Source organism: Triticum urartu, chromosome 3, assembly GCF_003073215.2.
Source record: "Triticum urartu cultivar G1812 chromosome 3, Tu2.1, whole genome shotgun sequence".
Classification (NCBI taxonomy): domain Eukaryota; kingdom Viridiplantae; phylum Streptophyta; class Magnoliopsida; order Poales; family Poaceae; genus Triticum; species Triticum urartu.
The window spans coordinates 155,858,316-155,878,312 of record NC_053024.1 but is presented as its reverse complement, the minus strand read 5'-3'; positions in this window follow the sequence as shown (position 1 = coordinate 155,878,312).

Below are 19,997 nucleotides of genomic sequence, written 5' to 3'. Positions count from 1 at the left end.
GATGTGTGGAGTAATAGTAGTAGACGCAGAATCGTTTCGGTCTACTTGATATGGACGTGATGCCTATATTCATGATCATTGCCTTAGATATCGTCATAACTTTGCGCTTTTCTATCAATTGCTCGGCAGTAAGTTGTTCACCCATCGTATTATTTGCTATCTTGAGAGAAACCTCTAGTGAAACCTATGGCCTCCGGGTCTATTTTCTATCATATAAGTTTCTATTTTCCATCATATAAGTTTCAGATCTACAATATTAGTTTCCGATCTACTCTTTTTGCAATCTTTTACTTTCCGATCTATAAACCCAAAATATTTACTTTATTGTTTATCTATCTCTATCAGATCTCAGTTTTGCAAGTAACTGTGAAGGGATTGACAGCCCATTTATCGCGTTGGGTGCAAGTTGTTTGATTGTTTGTGCAGGTATTCGGTGATTTGTGCGTTGTCTCCTACTGGATTGATACCTTGGTTCTCAAACTGAGGGAAATACTTATCTCTACTTTGCTGCATCACCCTTTCCTCTTCAAGGGAAAAACCAACGCAAACTCAAGAAGTAGCATGTTCCAAGATGCCAAGGTGTATTTGTGAACTCACTAACCATTAGAGGCAAGTTGTCCTTAAACTGGCGATACGTCTCATCGAGCCATATCTCAACAACCATGTTTTATTAAACACATTCTTCTCTGTGCCTATAATGATCTTTCAGATTAATCCCAACTTCAAGCCATCACATCCCTCACTAATGGCTTGCCAAATCTACGAAGGCTGATACTCCAACAAAAAAAACCACTATTGGGTAGTAATTTGACTTGATAATGAGAGCATTCATAATAGTCTTATTTGTTCCATATTTTTTGTCGAGGGTGACTTTGGTACATGATGGATGATGATCCATGAGCTTAGTGGCCTTTCCTCTCCATCATAGGCTTCTTCTTCTTTAATATTGTTTTGATTTGTTTCGACTTTCTCTTTATGTAAGTATTATTTATATCTTTCGATGCTTTGGCTTTTATGTTGCATGCGAACACTCGAGAACCCACCTGATTAAGAGTCGATTCTCCCGTACGAACAACAACAACTCTGAAATATCCACATTCGAGGGTGTAGATAGCCCAAGAACACATTATATCGGTTATCTAGAATGAGCCCGATGGAAGGACCCTCATGTTGCCACCTCCTGTATATTAGGGGGGTGGAGAGGGGCTAGTGGGATTTCGTGCCCCTCCCCCTTCAATCCCTCTTATCTCATCCTCTTGAGGCTTTTGTGAGGACGAAGTTGCATGAGTACCGATGAAGGGGGCCGTAGATATTTCTTGAGGTGGAGGCAGTCAAGTGAAACTTCTCAAGTGGTGGCGTGTTGCATCTGACCGTAGATGTTGAGCTTGGGAGGCGTACAAGGGGGTCCAATAGCATCTAGCTTGTGATAGCCTGGTCATATGGATTGGCCCCAAGTAGGTGCCACAATGACATGGTAGTGCTCAAGAAGTTGCACGGTGGTGGGTGCATGGAGCAGTGACTCTATAGTACCTATGTGGATCTCCCATGGACCATATCTAGACCCAAGTATATCGTGGAGTCCAAGCAGTGTATCTTGTGGCGGAGGTTGTTAGGTGTTGTTCTGGCATGGATGGAAACCATCAACATGAAGGTGATTTGTGCGTCTAGTTATGTGTGGGAAGGTCAACATATAGGTGGATGGTGATATTGGCAATTGACATTATGGTTGTATTATATTCGGGGAACCATGATTTAGCCGGATAGTTTAGGCAACTCTGATGGCCGCACGTTATTTCTTTGTCGAAGGTGTAGGCTCAAAGTTCTTCCATGACCCCTAACTTTTCTTCTGAATGGATCAACCAGCATCAGTGTGCGATTGGCAGTTCCTTTTTGAAGTCCTTGTCTTAAGTCTTGAACACTTTGTTAGGTCACATGTCACTCAGCTCATGATTTATTTTTGAAACGGGAAAATATTTCCCTCATCAATTAATTAAGGAGATGAGAGTTGCCTAATAAATTTATGAAAAACTAGCCAAAACAAATATTAACTTTTTGACCCATGCGGACTACTCCAAGCTATGGATCCACAAGACCACAAAGGCAGACCGAAATACACGCTCAACATACTACTACTGCAATCCCCCAACCCTTGGGTCACAACATCACCAATGAAACATCATCGACTCGCTGCAACATGAGAAGAGCACATCCTAGAAAGTCACATATGAAACCACATGCATCTCCCTATTATCACCACCCTTCTTGCCTTTCACTTGCTTGATTTCTTCCTGCAGATGTCGGATTGAGTGTGAGCACCACCCTCCTTCCATTTGTCCCTCCATGCCTTTACCTTTAAGAGAGATCCAACCGTCTTTGATTTTTCATAATCCAAGTTATTAGAAATTCACAAAGCTTCATGGCAAACATGTCCTCGAGGTTAGGTACTGACACTCCGGCCATAACAACATCATCCCCCATAGGAACCATAGGAACCACATGCCAAATGGACTCAGGTGAGTGCGTGACAGCAACATCAAGAGCAACACTCTCCTCATCTGCAGATGTCTGGGTGGACTCTAGGGAGCGTCCCTCACACATCACCTATAGTTATTGCATGAGATGCAGCATCAGAGCCACGACCATGATAGTTCCCTCACCCCCACAGAGGCATGTATCGCAATGAGCAAAGTAGGCAAAGACGCAAAACTAGCCCTATGCCGAGGGCAGAAGCAGCCGTAGAGCCTTGTACCCCTCTAAGCCAACATCAAACTCAGTGAAATGAGGTAACGCGTGAGAGGTTTTCGTAGCCACCAACACAAGAGAGGGCCTGCTAAGAGAAACCCAACCTTCACATGCTCTAGAAGGCTCCCAACTAGTAGAACGACCCTTGCATGAACTCCGTGACAATATGCAAAGGCTAGACCGCCTCCTTCAACTGAAAGGAAGCCATGCCTCGTAGCTCACAACATAATAACTTGGCTTGCGTGGCAAGGAGAGATTCCAACCTCCCCCCTCGCCCGAGGTTGCCAAGTTGGGAGGAGTGGAAATGACTGACGCCCAAAAAGAATCACGATGAATTGCTTTGAAGGGAAGGTTGGCTTCCATCTTAGCTCGAGCTTGATGATGGTCATCAACGAAGCAGGACGGTGGCGTCGCTGCGGGTTTGCAAGAGAGCCGAGCGGGCGCTAGGCGTTGCAGCACGTAAGCGCCCGGTGACCATTCTCAAGACAGCGAGAGCACCTAAAGGGATCTCTGCAATCCATCTCATGAAGTCAAACGGAAATGGGACGGGTAGCCAATGTCAAGGCTGGGGACGTCATACAACAAAGATCGCGCGGCGGCAACACCTCTTGCCATCCTTGCCCACCTCATTTTTGCGCCCCACGCTCGTGTAAGGGGCAGGGGCCAAGCATTTGGCAGGAGGGGGTGTCTATGAGGCCAATGCGTTGTCGGCCACGACAAGGGAAGCCCATGAGGCCATGGCGCAGGTTATCTAGTGCCCAAACTCATGCCAATGGATTGTGGTCCATATCGAATAGAGTTTGTGTAGGATTGTGGAGATGTTGCCGCTGGCATAACTCCTATGTGGACGACCTTGGAATATTCTTTCCTTTTTATCGATTTATTCGGCATTGATACTCGTATTTCCTTATCATTGTTCTTAATGATAAATAATCAATGGATATGTGTATAAATCGATACACAGCCCGGGTGTCCGTCTCTTCCGAAGGAAAACAAAACACTTACTCTTTATCTCTATCCCAATATAAAAAGACCCAAAGGGGCAGATCCAACTGATCTCGGCCATCAAACTAAGAGGATGCTTGGATCCAAGGGACTATTTTTAGTTTGACTAAAAATAGTCTCTTTTAGAGGCTAAAGTTCCAAGCACCCCTGACTAAAGAGAGGTTATGACTAGTTTTGAGGCTAAAATTTTTTAGTCATAGAAAACCTACTAGAATATGTATTAGCCCTCTCTCTCCTCATTTAATTCCTCTCCTTGAATACATCCGAGTTCTGGATTGGAGGGTTTGGAGGATAATAAATGCTCAATAACTTGAGTTTAGTCTCTTTAGTATTTGGATCCAAGCATGGGTGAGGCTAGCAAGTTTTAGTCCCACTACTTTTAGTCATGGGACTAAAACGTATCCAAGCACCCTCTAAGTCAATCCAATGACCTAGACTGCTTCAATGGCGAGCGTTCAACGTGTTTAATGTGCAATTAATATGATACCAAATATTGCACTAATCAAAATTAACACACAAATAATGACATACCTAATATCCGCGTAGAATTAATATATTGTCTAAATATTAGCGTGCATTGCACGTGCGCATTTACTAGTAAACTACTCTCTCCGTCACGGTTTAGAAGGCGCACTTTAAAATTCTCTGGGACCCAGGTGGTTATCTATTGGTTGTGAGATGTGCTAAAAAATAGCATTCACACTACGCATGCATATAGAAATAGTATATCGGAGTACTAATTAGCTACTACTCTTTTCGTTCGGAATTACTTGTCGCAGAAATGTATGTATCTAGATGTATTTTAGTTCTACATACATCCATATCCGAGACAAGTAATTCTAAACGGAGGGAGTAGAAATAACTGCAATGCGCCCTAAACCTTGTCTATTGTGGAAACGTACGCAAATTTAACCATACCTTCTAAACTGTGACGAAGGGAGTAAAGAAGATCGTTCACTTGTTTCAAAAAAATAAAGAAGATTGTTCCTAAATCTAGTAGAGCTAGCAATCCTGTAAACGGACGTAGAAAATCTGAACACAGAAACTAAAGCTAGGATCAGATGCTGCCATAGAACCCGAGAAAAGAGGTCCAAGAAGATGATCCTTACGCAAGAGCTGCCATTTTCCATTTTACCAGTCAATGCCTGCTGGTTTCTGCCTTGAAAATCGTTCTCGTTCTATTCCCTCTATTTCAAATTACTTGTCTTGGATTTGTCTTGATACGGAGGTATCTAGCACTAAAATGAGTCTAGATACATCTGTATCTAAACAAATCCAAGACAAATAATTCGGAACGGTGGGAGTACTATGTGTGTGCCTTGTCTATTATTCCTTTTATCCAATCCCTTTTGAAAGAGTGACCGTTGCATTTTTCAAAAAAGAGAGAGGGGACCTTGAACGACCTCGACAGGTGAAAGCTGAACTGACAAATTAAACCACCCGACGACAAAGAGGGATTCAAGTTGATCTCGGGTCGTTTTAGGTGTTCGGTCTTTGGAGATCGATATCGCAATGACATAGCCTTCCGGGTTGCGTGCTATACTGCCCCTGAGACTGCAGCCGCTCTGGTTGAACTATGCCGAGCAATTTGACATCCATGTCTTGCATATGCAGTTGCGTAAATATGCATGTAGACGAGGAACTTGGTTAGGGCATCTTCAACGTCGATTCTCAAACCTCATGCATCCTTTTGGGCTGTGTTGTCTGGACAACGAAAGTCATCCAATATGGCTCTATATCGATGCGTGGTGTGGTCCGGACGTACTTTTTTTCATGAACATGAGACATAGTGGTGAGGGGAGCTCCCGGACCGATGCCACGCCAGCTTTTGACCGCTCTGCCCTACTTCATGCTGTTGTACAGCGCACTGCTCCATATTGAAGGCGATTCAGGGTGACGCGGCCTCCCACTGCCTCTGCCACTGAAGCGGCGCGCCGCCTGCAAGGCGTCTTCGGTGTCTGCGTATATTCAATGCCGGAGACGCGTGACTGGACGGAACAAGACATATATCTACCACACTCGTTCAATGCCCCGTCCGTATATCGCCATTAAGCAGGCTCGCTGGCCGAGAAACCCACTCCGGCGCCGCACATTACGCACCCAGACGCCTCGCTTTACCGGAATCCGCTATTTAAATGCGGCCATACACGGCTAACTCCACACCACACCACAAGCCGCTCCCCATCCTCCCCCACTGCACTGCATCCACCAAGACTGCAGACGGGGAAGCTCTGTGGGAGAGCCTTTCCACGGAGATGAAGCATGTTGTACTCGCCCTTACTGCCGCCTGGCAGAGCCGCCGTGCTAGGCGGATCGAGGCCGGCTTGCCGACCAACTCGCCTTAGGTCTCTGATGACGAGGACAAGACCATGATGGAGACGGGCTCAGATGACACCGTCCCGGCTCCCGCGCGTCCTGTGCACGCTGGCTTCACCATGGAGCAGGCGCAGACGCATTATAACGCCACCATGGCAGGGGTATAGCCTGCGTCGGCGTCTTTGTCGGTGTTTCAGCAGGCGCAGGAGGAACAACGGTACAACATGTTCCTCCTGAAGCAGCACCGGCTGGCGGAGGGCGAGATCTAAGGCGAGCGCGCAAACAAGGAGGCCGTGGCGGCCATGGCTGCGGCGAACCCGAACTTCGTCGCCGGGCAGCGTGCCATCTACGATGTCGTCCGCGCTCAAGCCGCCGCTTGCTAGGAAGCGGTCGCCGCCGGGGCACAGCTCTAGGCGATCGCGGAGGAGAACAACGCCAGCTGCTCCTCCTATGCCCACCGACAAACTATCATGCAGCCCGATGGAACGACGACGGCGCCACCATTTCCATCGTGGACCTCACGTCCATCAGCGACGGACAGGTCACAGACTTCTTCGAGGATGAGTAGGCCACGGGAGACGACAGCATCTGGTATCCCATGTGAGCCGGTCTTTTGCATCCGTGTCCGTGGATGGACACTGAGGAAATTTGCGGGCTGGCCCTTATATCACTAGCCAGCTCAATCATGTTGTGTCGGTAAGAGCCCGGGACCGGCATCGAGTACACGTGAACGACACCCGTCCACGGATTGGTGCCGTAAGTCCACGGTGGGGTGGCCTGTTGCTGCTGACGAGCCCCCCCCCCTCGTGCACCTGTTGCTGCTGCTTGCGGCCGCCCCCGCGGCGGTTGCCGCGCCACCCGCCACCCTGCGGCTACCGCTGGGGGGCAGCGGGAGGGGGGAAAATCCCGGGGGCGCGGGGGGCGGCGGCTGTTGCCGCGGCGCAGGTGGGGCGGCCAGCAGCGGGGCGCCGCGTGAGGTGCCGGCGGCGAGGGCGTGGTGCTGCACGCGCTTCTTGACCCCCTTCATCCGGCGCTCCTCCAACCGCAAGTACGCCACAAATTTGGGGAATAAGGGCTCTGGCATCAAGGTGAGGTTGGAGGCGGTGTTGCTGAAGTTCTTGTTGAGGTCGGTGGTGAGCGTGCTGAGGAGGAGGTCGTCATCAACCTTGGCGCCGATGTCACGGAGTTCATCCGCCAACATCTTCAGGCGACGGCAGTAGTCATCGATAGACTGGTCATCCTGATGACAGTCAAAAAAATTCTGCTGCAAAAAAACATGGCGCTGAAGTTTGTTGTCGATGAAGAGGCCGTTGAGCTTGACCCACACGAGGCGGGCGTCATCACCATCGCTCACGAACGTATGAAACAGGTCCTTCGAGATGGTGGTGAAGAACCACCGAATGAGCGTAGCGTCGATCGCGGTCTACTCGGAGTCACCCACCATGACACGGGAGTCGATGGTGTTGTCAACATGATCCACGAGATTGTTCTCGCGGAAGAGTAGTGAAAAGTACATCTTCCACACGAAGTATGTGGAGTCGGTGGCACCAAGAACGACGGGGACGCGTTCGTGGATGTTAATATCACGGAGTCAGCGGGGTCCGGCCCGGCGAAGGGGTTGGAGTAGGTGGAGGCGTTGGATGACATGGTGGCAGCGCGGTGATGAGGGGGGAGGCAGCAGCTAGGGTTGGGTGAGGGCGCGGCGCGGCAGGGGAAGCGGCATGGCGGGGAAGGCGGCGCGTCAGGGGAGGGAGGGCGCGGTTGGGAAGGGAGACGCGCGCGGGGAGAGGGAAGCGGCGGCGGCGGCCCGAGGGGGCGGCGGCTAGGGTAGGCGGAAGCGGTTTCGCGAGAGGATTGTGATGCTATCTGATACCATGTAGAGAATGATTTGATGTATCGATATTTTCATTGATCGTGCATTAGGCACATATATATAGGTATAAGGGGTGCAACTGGTGTCTTATCTCTCAAACTACCGATGCGGCATATAAAAATCTAGACTTACATACATATACACATGTTCAACAACTAGTCCACATATGATCTGTTTCGAATTTCGACATATAAAACATTGGTCTTTCCAACGTCATCGAAGTGATAATTTTACTGAGACGAAATTGTGACCATCCAAATAATTTGGATAGGTCCCTATTTTTTGAAGCAAAGCTTTGGAATATCATTGACGACATAATCAAGCACCTTCAAAAAGAAGTTTTGGTAGCAACCTTTTATACTTTGTATATGAGGATACCCGTGCGTGCATGTGGTGGTGCTCACGTTTCAGAATTGTACGGGCGTTTCTTGAAGAAAAACTTAATTCAATATCGCTACACCACCGTCCAGATAGCCTTAGCCTCAACGTGTGACATGCATCTAACTGAATTCTTCGAACACCCGACTAAACCATTATTCAAACCGGTTGTATAAATCCTATTCTACTATCTTTCACCGGTTGCAACCGTATATCATAAGCTCTCGCGCTTCTACATGATGAAGTAAGGACCACATATGAATCCATCCTGTAGTTCAGAAGATAACCTATAAAAAATTATGGACCTTTACTATGTTAAAAATACATTCATTCCGATAATTCCATAATTCCCAAAGCAATGCACATACTCTCACAGAGATACGTGCCTATATTTTAGGCTCAACCCCTTCCAGTCAGTTTTCAAACATGTTTGATATGCTAGAAGATGAGGGCAAGTTAAATGTCATAAATCGTAGCTAAGTAGCCAACAAGCACGCAACAAACAAATGGTGGACTATTTCCTCGTGATCATAGCAACAACATTGTTTACTACCTTGTCACCTACGCTTTGCCAGATTTACCTTAGTGAGAATGACACCGCTATTCACAAACAACATGTTATCGTGAATGTAATAGAGTACCTGAAACACTCCCGCCATCCATGGCGCATGTATGAAAGCGGACCATGTCACCCTTTGCATGACCCAGTCCCTGAGTTTGAAAACTCTGGTGGTTGACGATTCAAATGTACCAATTGTGTTTTTGTTTCATCAGAAACAATTCGGGATAGAAAGGTTCCAACCTCCGAGTAACGGGACCAAAACCCACAATGGTACCAAATGGTTAATGTAATCTATCTGTAGGAGACCACGTCCTCAATGCCCGGTGCGCTAGGTAGCGAGGCAGCACCCCATGGGCCAACCCAACAACCCTAGCAAGGCAACACCAATTCGATCAATTCATAGTTGACCATTGACTTTTAGCACAAAATCTCATATTTGAATTGTATTTGAAAATTTGAAAAAAAAATCATGATTTTCATGGATTCAGGAATGTTCATGGATTTTAAGTAAGTTCATGAATTTGAAAAATGTTCACGAACTTGAAAAAAAATCAAAAATAATATCCATGCACCTAAAAAGTTCATGAATTTGAAAGAACTTCCCAGATTTATAAAGTGTTCACAGATTTTAAAGAAGTTCATGAATTTTTAAAAATCATGGATTTGAAAAATGTTCATAAAATTAAAAACATTCACAGGTAGTATAAAAGTTCTTAAAAATTAAAATTTAAAACCGAAAAATAGAAACAAAAATTAAGAGAAATGAGCTGAAACCTTCCAAAAGCTCCCAAAACCGGTAATAGCACTAGGGTATATGGGTCGGCCCGTTACTAAGCTAGCGTGCGTGGGGTGTGTGCACCCCGTACACAAACGCCTGTAACCGGCACCTGCGCGGGAGCTATATCTCGTGTAAAGCGAGAGAGAAGAAGTTTTCACAGAAGAGTCGGGAAGCCCACTCCAACCCAACAACCCTTTGCTAGGTAGCAAGGCAGCACCAATTCGATCAGTTCACATTTGACCATTGACTTTTAGCACAAAATCTAAGATTTTAATTATATTTATAAATTTGAAAAAACTGGATTTCACGGATTCGAGAATGTTCATGGATTTTAAGTATGTTCATGAATTTGAAAAAAAATCACAAACTTGAACAAAAAATCAAGAATTCAAAAATAATATCCATGAAGCCAAAAAGTTCGTGAATTTGAAAGAACTTGCTGGATTTATAAAGTGTTCACAGATTTTCAAGAAGTTCATGAATTTTAAAAAATCACGGATTTGAAAAATGTTCATAAGATTAAAAATATTCACAGGTCGAAAATAAATTCCTAAATATTAAAATTTAAAACCTAAAAGAAAGAGAAATGATCTGATACCTTCTAGAAGCTCCCAAAACTGGTAATAGTTCTAGCGTATAGGGGCCGGCCTGTTACTAAGCTAGCGTGCGTGGGATGTGTGGACCTGGTGTTTGCCTGTAAGCGGCACTTGCGCGGGAGCTATATCTAGCGTTAAGCCAGAGAGAAGAAATTTTAGCAGAAGAGTCGGGAGGCCCATTAAGGCACAGGCCCATTAGCGCATAGGAAGAAAACTAGGGAGGGAAAAGGGGGCGGGACCTGCTATGTGGAAAATCCTATTCGCCGCTCGCTGCGGCAAACTGTCCAGCAGCGAGCGACAGAAATGGGCCGGCCCACACATAATGCGTCCAAACCGGTTTTGGGAACCTTCCAGAAGGTTCCCTGAACCGGGTTCTTTTCCTGTATTGTTTTTATCTGGTTCTTTTTCGGCTTTCTATTGTTTTTTTTATTTCTCTTTTTTTTGTTTCTGTTTCTTTTTCATTTTTTCGTTTTTTGTTTCTTGTTTCACTTTCTTTTTCAAGTTTATTTTTTTCAGAATATGCTCGTAGTTTTATAAAATGTTTATGATTTTATTTTTTATTTCCTTTCCTTTTCTTCTCCTCCTTTAAAAAAAATCAAAAATTTAAATTTTGTTCGTGTTTCCAAAAAATGTTCAGTTTTTGAAAAAATGTTCTCAAAATTCAAAATTTGTTCTCGTTACACAAAAAAGTACAGAACTTCTAAAATTCAGAAAATGTACTGAATTTCAATTTTTTGTTCACATATTCAAAAAATGTTCGCGCTTCCAAATTTGTTCGGGATTTTTAAATATTTCTCTCCGTTTCAGAATATGTTTTCAAGATTCAAAAAATGTTCGTGCTTTAAAAAATTGTTCGGACTTCCAATTTTGTTCGCATTTTCCAAAAAAAATCATGCTTCCAAATTTGTTCGGGATTTTTCAAAATTGTTCTCTATTTCAAAAAAAATTCTCAAGTTTAAAAAAATGTTTGTGCTTTAAAAAATTGTCCGCGCTTCCAAATTTGTTCGGGAGTTTTCAAAAAAATTTCTCAAGATTCAAAAAATGTTCGTGCTTTAAAAATTGTTCGCGCTTCCAAATTTATTCTCCATTTCTAAATTTGTTCTGAAGATTCAAAAAATGTTTGTGCTTCAAATTTGTCTTCAAGATTCAGAACATTGTGTACAAAAAATATACACTTTTTTTGTACAGAATATGTTCCTGTGTACAAAGTATGTTCAGAAATGAAAAAAATGGTCGCATTTTTTCAAAATATACACTTTCAGAAAAATCTACAATTTGTTTTAAGATGTTCACTACAGCGTGTAATTGTGGTTGTACGGTTGTATTAAGTTATTATAAGTGCGCGTTTGTTTGCTAGTACAAGCAATGCTAGTCAGGTGGAGTGGCTGGGAGCATGCGCTTTGAATCTGTAGGTCGCAGGTTCGTGTTTCCATCGCGTTTCACTTTCCCTTTTTGCTTTCTTTTTTTACCACCGATACAGCACGATGGGCCGGCCCAGTCAGGCTGTGCCCCTGTGCGCGCCAACGACATTTTGACGCAAAGCGCGTCCAATAGGAGCTCTCCTGCTATGTGACACATTTTGCGTCATACAGCAGCTTGACGCACAGGGTTGACGCATGACTGGGCCAGCCCACCTACCCACTCGTTGTTTCGTTTCCTTTCGCGCAAGTACCACGAATCGAGGGAGCCACTAGTTAGCGAGCGCTCCTTCAGGAGTCTCGCACCGATCATCGCCACTTGCCGCGCTTTCAGCAATTCACCACGTGTGGCGCTCTGGACGCCGTCTTTGATTATTTTTTCATTTTTCCGCATGCGTTTTTGGCTATTTAAACGGTTTTTTCTATTTTTTTCGATGTTTTGGTTTTTCACTGGTCTTCCGTAGCTTTTCGGCAAAAAAATCGATTTTTTCCTTTAGAGTTTATATTTTTTTCGTGAAAAAACGCATTTTTTTTCTTTTCCTTTCGTGAGAGTCACGGTTTTGCTTCCGCGAGAGTCACGGTTTTGCTTTCGCGAGAGGCACGGTTTTACTTTCATGAGAGTCACGGCCGTGCCTCTCGGAAACGAAAAAAAATGTGTTTTCTGTTTTTTTTCCTTTTGCGAGAGTCACGGTTTTGCTTCCGTGAGAGGCACGGTTGTGCTTTCGCGAGAGTCACGGCCGTGCCTCTCGGAAACGAAAAAAATGTGTTTTCTATTTTTTTTCCTTTCGCGATAGTCACGGTTTTGCTTCCGTGAGAGGCATGGTTTTGCTTTCGCAAGAGTCATGGTCGCACCTCTCAGAAACGGAAAAACGTGTTTTCTGTTTTTTTCTTTCACGAGAGTCACAGTTTTGCTTCCGCGAGAGGCACGGTTGTCCTTTCGCGAGAGTCATGGCCGTACTTCTCGGAAACGAAAAAACGCGTTTTCTGTTTTTTTCCTTTCGCGAGAGTCACGGTTTTGCTTCCGCGAGAGGCATGGGTGTGCTTTCACGAGAGTCACGGCCGTGCCTTTCGGAAACGAAAAAACGCGTTTTTTGTTTTTTACCTTCCGCGAGAGTCACGGTTTTGTTTTCGCGAGAGGCACGGTTGTGCTTTCGCAAGAGTCACGGTCGTACCTCCTCGGAAACGAAAAAATTTGTTTTCTTTTTTTTTCTTTCACGAGAGTCACGGTTGTGATTTCGGGAGAGGCACGTCCGTGCCTCTTTGGAAAAGGGGCAAAACCCGTGCTCTCGGTTCGGTTTTTTCGTCTGTTTTTTGGGCCGGTTTTTTTATGAAGAAAAGTTTGTCAAAACTTATCAACATGGAATTTAGTTTTGAAAAGCTTGACGCGAGGAATCCAACGGTGAAAGCGGTTTGAGATTTAGACGCATAGTTTGAAAGATAAAACGTTTTGAATAAATAAATCTACAAAAAAACAAAACACGTGTGCGCCATTTGTTGCAACCTGGAGAGTTAGAATAATTTTTGCAACGAGTACTCCTCAATTAGTGATTTCGAGGAATTAATCCCACGACCGGACACTACAACCACGAGCCACTAGCCACTACACCACACACCACAAACTACACATGAAGGTGTAGAAATTAAGAACATACAACAGCAACGAGAATTTGAAAATATTTTGTAATATTTCTTGAAAATTGTGAGCAGCTTTAAAATGCTGCAATTTTTTGTATTACATTTTTTGGAAAAGTGAAGATGATTTAAAAATGAAACTAGAATAAAATTTACAAACCTCAATTAGATTCCTAAGAGGCAAGCAATTTTCAAAGATGTTTCGGCAAAACAAACAAATTATGAAACACACAAACATTTTTTAAGATGGCGAACAGTTTCTAGTTTATAAAAATGGAAAAGGGGAACATTTTTTAATTAAGCACCAAAAAAGTTAAACAACAAACTTTTTTTAAATGCGAACAAAATTTGTATTGTACGCTTTCTTGGAAACGCGAACAAAATTTTAAACATGAGAATATTCATTTAAATGGCGAACAAAATGTTGAAATCATAATTTTTTTAAAAAAAAATGAACTTTTTTCTGAAATGGTGAACAAATTTTGAAAACAACAATATTTTTTGAAATTCCTGAACATTTTTTGAAACATGAACAAATTTCCGGAACTGTGATTTTTTTTTAAAACGAGAACATTTTTCGAAATTCTGAACAACATTTATAATTGAGATATTTTGAAATTGTGAACGGAATTTAAAAACGAAAATTGTTTTTGAAATTCCTGTAGATTTTTTTAAGAACGAACATTTTTGGACAATGTGAAAAAAACATAAAGGAAGAACATTTTTTAAAATTACAAGAAAAGCTATTTTTGAAAGCATGAGCACGTAATAAAAATGACGAACACTTTTTCAACACCCGAACGTTTCTTTAAAAGTTGTAAAAAAAATTGAACAAAAGCATTCGCGACTTTTTGTGAAAACAAGAACATTTTTTAAATTTAAGATTTTTTTAAAAACGACCTTTTTCAAAAGTTCGAACATTTTTTAAAGGTGAGAACATTTTTCTGAATTTTAGAACATGAACGTAGTTTAAAAAAGATAAAATAACCTTGAAAAAGGAAAAAGAAACAAAAATGAAAAATGAAAAAAACTAAAGAAAGAAAAGGAAGAAGAAGAAACAGCAAAGAAACAAAACAAAACAGAAAACCCAGTAAAAGAAAAAAAGGGCTGGCTAGTTGTGATTGTACGCGCAAAAACTTGGCCGGCCCATCGCGTCGCACACCCGCGCGAAGCGCCGGCTGTTTGACGCAAAGAGCGTTAAATAGGATATTCTGGAAAATAGAGCTCCTAGGGAATCGTTCCCTGGTGGGTTAGATAGCGTCTTGTGGGCGTTTCCTATTTGGCGCCCCCTGCGCCCGTTAACGTGTTAAACGCAAAGCGGCACACACCTTTTCTACGAGCTGGGCTGGCCCGTTTAGTTTCCTTTTTCCCGCTAAAACAGCAAAAACCGAGTCCCTTCGTGCGTTCGCGGTGATTCGATCCCGTGATCTCGCTGTTGGCAATGGGGCGGGTTTGGATCGGTTTGAACAATATCAAATCCATATCTATATTCATGAAGATAGTTTTTGTCCGCCTATGAAAAAATCCATGGGTGAAAAATTGTGTCCATGTCCAAATCCGATGGATATCCATTGGGTCCTCTCGAAACATATAAATAAGACATAACACAATATGAACATAAACTCTTTCATTCTTCACCTCGTGGCAGGCTAGGCTTCACTTATGGTAAATCAACATCCACTAACAACCTAAGATCATTAGTATTTTTCTAATGAGAATGACGAGTCATTTAAGAAGGAGGTCAAAATAAGAGAAGGGATGTTGGAGTATGTTACGGAGGGGATTGAATGTCAACTAATAAAAGTTACGATAGGGATTGTGTAATTTCTTATGCATATTTTAGATAAAAAAAGTGTAAAATTGTTGTGGGACATATGACCGTGGGGCAGGGATAGCAGATTTCCCCCCATTAAGTCATACTACCGGGTCGGGTTTAGGTATATCCATGGGTACAAAATTATATCCATGCCCTATCAACGAACAATCAGGTTAGGTTTAGGCGCCTCCCATGGACATAAAAGTATATCCAAACCTTATCCATTCGGGTCGGATATCCATGGATAAAATTGCCATCCTTACATATAACTTGTGCTAACCACTCCCCCACACCACTTCTTGTGGCATTTCTTACTTTCTCCTTCTTTTGTTCTTACTTGTCTGATTGTTTTTTTTCTTTTTCCTTTTTTTTCTTTTTTTCTTAAATCCGTAAACTTTATCAAAATCCGTGAACTTTTTTCAAGTCATTGAGTTTTGTTTTTCAAAATTGATAATTTTGTTTTTCAAATTTGTGATTTTTTTTCTGGAATTGATGAACTTTTTAAAATTCCATGAATTTTTTTCAAATTCAGTGAACTTTTTTCAATTCGATGATTTTCAAATTGGATGAACTTTTTTCAATTCGACGAACTTCTTTTTCAAATTCGGTGAACTTTTCATCAAATTCGATGATTTTTTTCAAATTCGATGAACTTTTCTCAAATTCAATGAACTTTTTTCAAAAATTGATGAAGTTTTTTCAGTTTTGTGAAAAACATACAAAATTGATGAATTTGTTTCAATTTTTTCATGAACTCTTTTAAAAAAATATGAACGTTTTTCAAATTCAATGAACTTTCCTTGAATAGGGGCAGCGTTTTTTGCATCTCCACGAACTTTTTCCAGAAATCTGTGAAGTTACATTTTTTTTTAAAGAAACTCATGTATGGTTTGGTAGTTTTTAAAGTGTTCGAGATGCTTTCAAGCACTAGTAGCGACATGGCGTAGCGGTTAGCCGAACAACTGTGGAGAGCGAGGGGTGCGAGTTCGAGTCCTACTAGCGGGAGCATATAATTTTTTGAATTCTATTCAAGATTTAGCTTCCGACTGGGCTTCGAAAGAGCAGCCCACTAAGCTTCCCTGTAGGCACCCGGTACGGTAACCGGTGCAGAAGGCGCCTGTTAGCGTCTTGTGATTCTAGCCATCGCGCGAACCTCATGTTCCTGTTAAGACAGGAGGCTCGATCAACTTGAGGTAAATCATCCGGATTTTTTTTTATTTTATCCTTTTTTACTTTCTTTTGTTTTTTGTTTTCTCCTCCGTTTTTCTTTTTGTTGTTACACGTGGTTTTCTGTTTTTCTCTTTGTTTCTTTCATGGTTTTTGTCCATTTTTCATTTCTTTATCATTGCTTCTTATTTTTTGAATTCTATTCAAGATTTAGCTTCCGACTGGGCTTCGAAAGAGCAGCTCACTAAGCTTCCCTGTAGGCGCCCGGTACGGTAACCGGTGCAGAAGGCGCCTGTTAGCGTCTTGTGATTCTAGCCATCGCGCGAACCTCATGTTCCTGTTAAGACAGGAGGCTCGATCAACTTGAGGGAAATCATCCGGATTTTTTTTTATTTTATCCTTTTTTACTTTCTTTTGTTTTTTGTTTTCTCCTCCGTTTTTCTTTTTGTTGTTACACGTGGTTTTCTGTTTTTCTCTTTGTTTCTTTCATGGTTTTTGTCCATTTTTCATTTCTTTCTCATTGCTTCTTATTTTTTGAATTCTATTCAAGATTTAGCTTCCGACCGGGCTTCGAAAGAGCAGCCCACTAAGCTTCCCTGTAGGCGCCCGGTACGGTAACCGGTGCAGAAGGCGCCTGTTAGCGTCTTGTGATTCTAGCTATCGCGCGAACCTCATGTTCCTGTTAAGACAGGAGGCTCGATCAACTTGAGGTAAATCATCCGGATTTTTTTTATTTTATCCTTTTTTACTTTCTTTTGTTTTTTGTTTTCTCCTCCGTTTTTCTTTTTGTTGTTACACGTGGTTTTCTATTTTTCTCTTTGTTTCTTTCATGGTTTTTGTCCATTTTTCATTTCTTTCTCATTGCTTCTTATTTTTTCTTCGCCTTTTTGGCTTCTTTCTTGGTTTTCAATATTTTTTTCCTACTCCATTTTCCTATGAATTGTTAACATTTTTCAAATGCTTTATCAACATTTTTCAAATCCAAGTTTAACATATTTTTGAATGTGTTGTCAATAAAATTGTATACAGATTTAACATTTTCCTAATGCTTGACTAACATTTTTGAAATATTTTTAACACTTTTTAAAATGCCTGATTAATATTTTCATATACTGATCAAAAGATTTTTCATCATTTTTTAATACATGATCAACATTTTTATATACACATTGAACATTTGTCAAATGCTTGATTAATATTTTTACAATAATTTTTTAACATATACGTTTTGAAAATTTTCACACCCATTGTGTATTATTTGTATACATTTTCCGTATACATGATCAACATTTTTTGTATACACATTCAACATTTTTCAAATGCATGATTAATATATTTTAGTTTTTTTAATAAAGCATGATAAATGTATATTTTTAGAATTTTTAGAAGTGTAAACAAGAGTAAAAAAAGAAATCAGAAAAAAGAAAAACTAAAGGTCAAACAAAAAAAGAAGAGGTAGTTGCCTCGCACAAGCTGGGCCGGCCCATTTAGGTCACTGCTTTCAGCGGGAGTAAAGCATGATAAATATATATATTTAGAATTTTTAGAAGTGTAAACAAGAGTAAAAAAAGAAATCAGAAAAACAAAAACTAAAGGTCAAACAAAAAAAGAAGAGGCAGTGGCCTAGCACGAGCTGGATCGGCCCATTTAGGATAAAAACTCGCCCCACAAGCCGGAGACTTCGGGCGTACGGGGACTCCAGGGATAATGAAACACCGGCATTGGAGGCTAGTTCGGGGGTTACTGAGGGAGTCCTAGATGGGGGGGGGGGGTCCTCGGGCTTCTGACCTATCTCTTATATGCCGAACAGGTGGGCCGTGTTGGAGATATGCCCTAGAGGCAATCATGTATAATGATATTTTCTATGTGTTTATGAATAAAGATAGTCCTTGGACATTATCAATGATGTGTATCAGCAAGTACGTGCCTTGTTTGTGGGACTATGCATTGTATGATGAACGCCCTAAAAGGTCCCTAGTCGAAAGGGCTGTGTGGACGCGCAGCCATCTAGACTAGCATATGACACAGTCGATGGCTTGGTCTCACTAGCCATGGGGCATTGGATGCTAACCGGATAATATGGACTCGGAAGGATCTGGTCGGATTCGACATAGTCGGATCCGAGTTGAGATAAGGTCCGAGTCGGACATACCCAACTATGAGACGCAGCGATATGTCATTTGTGAGTCTCTAGTACAACATACGTTCTATGTCCTAAGACCTGAGCTGGCGCATGTATTCGGGATGGTAACAGACTTGCTTTGGGCCAACCAAACGTTACTCCATGACTGGGTAGTTACAAAGGTAGGTTTCGGACTTGTCCAGACCCATGCTGCGAGATATGGTCGAGCAAGATGGGATTTTCCCCTCCGATCAGGAGAGATATACTCTGGGCCCCTCGTGTGATCCGACCAGGATAAGCATGGCCATGTGACAAGGATTATGAGATAATCTGGTTTGTGGTCGGCATCACTGGAACGAGAAAGAGGTCGGGCTAGCACAAGGATGACAGACTCGCCTTGAGCCTGACAACATATATCATATGGCAAAAGGAATGGAAGTATGATGTACAGGTTCGCCTAACCAGCTTCATAGTCTGTTTGGTGTTCGGCATGCCTTGCTAGAGGCCGCTACCAACTGTGCAGTTCGGAGGTGATCCGAACTGCGACCAAGCCGACTTGAACCTAAGGGGTCGCACGCTTAAGGGAAGGAACCTACAAGGTCGAATCCGAGGACACTGGTCGGATGTGATCCAAGCTGTATTCGGATTGTGGCCGAGTAGACTTATGGGCTTTAGGGTCCGTGCGAGACCCAAGTGCTGAGACGGACGCCTATATAAAGTGGAGGTGTCGCACACTCACGCGATAGATCGCTTCGGCGCTGTCACTAGGGTTTGCATGTGTTGCGAATAGACACTTCCACTCGCCGCCGGTTGTGTGTTCGGACCTAGCAGTCTGCCGCACGACGTTCCTCCTACACGCGCGGATACCGTTAGAGGCGGTGCACTTGTGCCGCTCCGGCGAACCTGCACGTGGGAACCGACTACCGGCTGTACGAGGGAGATCGGACGAGGAGGAGACGATCCACGCAGACGCGCCGCCCCAAATCTTCTTCCGATGCACGGCACTGCGCGTCTAGTGGTAACGAACTGTGATCCATCTCTCGTAGCATGTTCTTGGTTGTTCTGCGCATAGGAAATTTTAATTTGAGTCGACGCACCCTATTGTAGAACCCAACAGGCCGCTCCACGACTACTAGAAGGCCGAACTATACGGTGGCTCCGTGTCTAGACAGGAAACCTTTGAAGCCTTGGTGTGTCCTCCAAGGCAAGATAAGAGAATCGGCATGTTTATTCCTTCCTTGTAACCGACCATGTGTAACCCTAGTACCCCTGGTGTCTATATAAACCAGAGCAGGACGTAGAGGCCCAAAGAAGAACCATCATCTTACTCACCTAGGGTTTAGTTCATCTGATCTCATGGTAGATCAACTCTGTAATCATCCTATACACTTCAACATAATCAAGCTGGACGTAGGGTTTTACCTCTTAGAGAGGGCCCGAACCTGGGTAAATATCGTCTCCTTCGTCCCTTGTGCCACATTGATCCAAGACCACAGTTCGGGACCCCCTACCCGAGATCCGCCGGTTTTGACACCGACAGAGCCCTAAGGTCGTAACTTGTGGAGGGAGCCTCCTCAAAGTTGGTTTGGAAC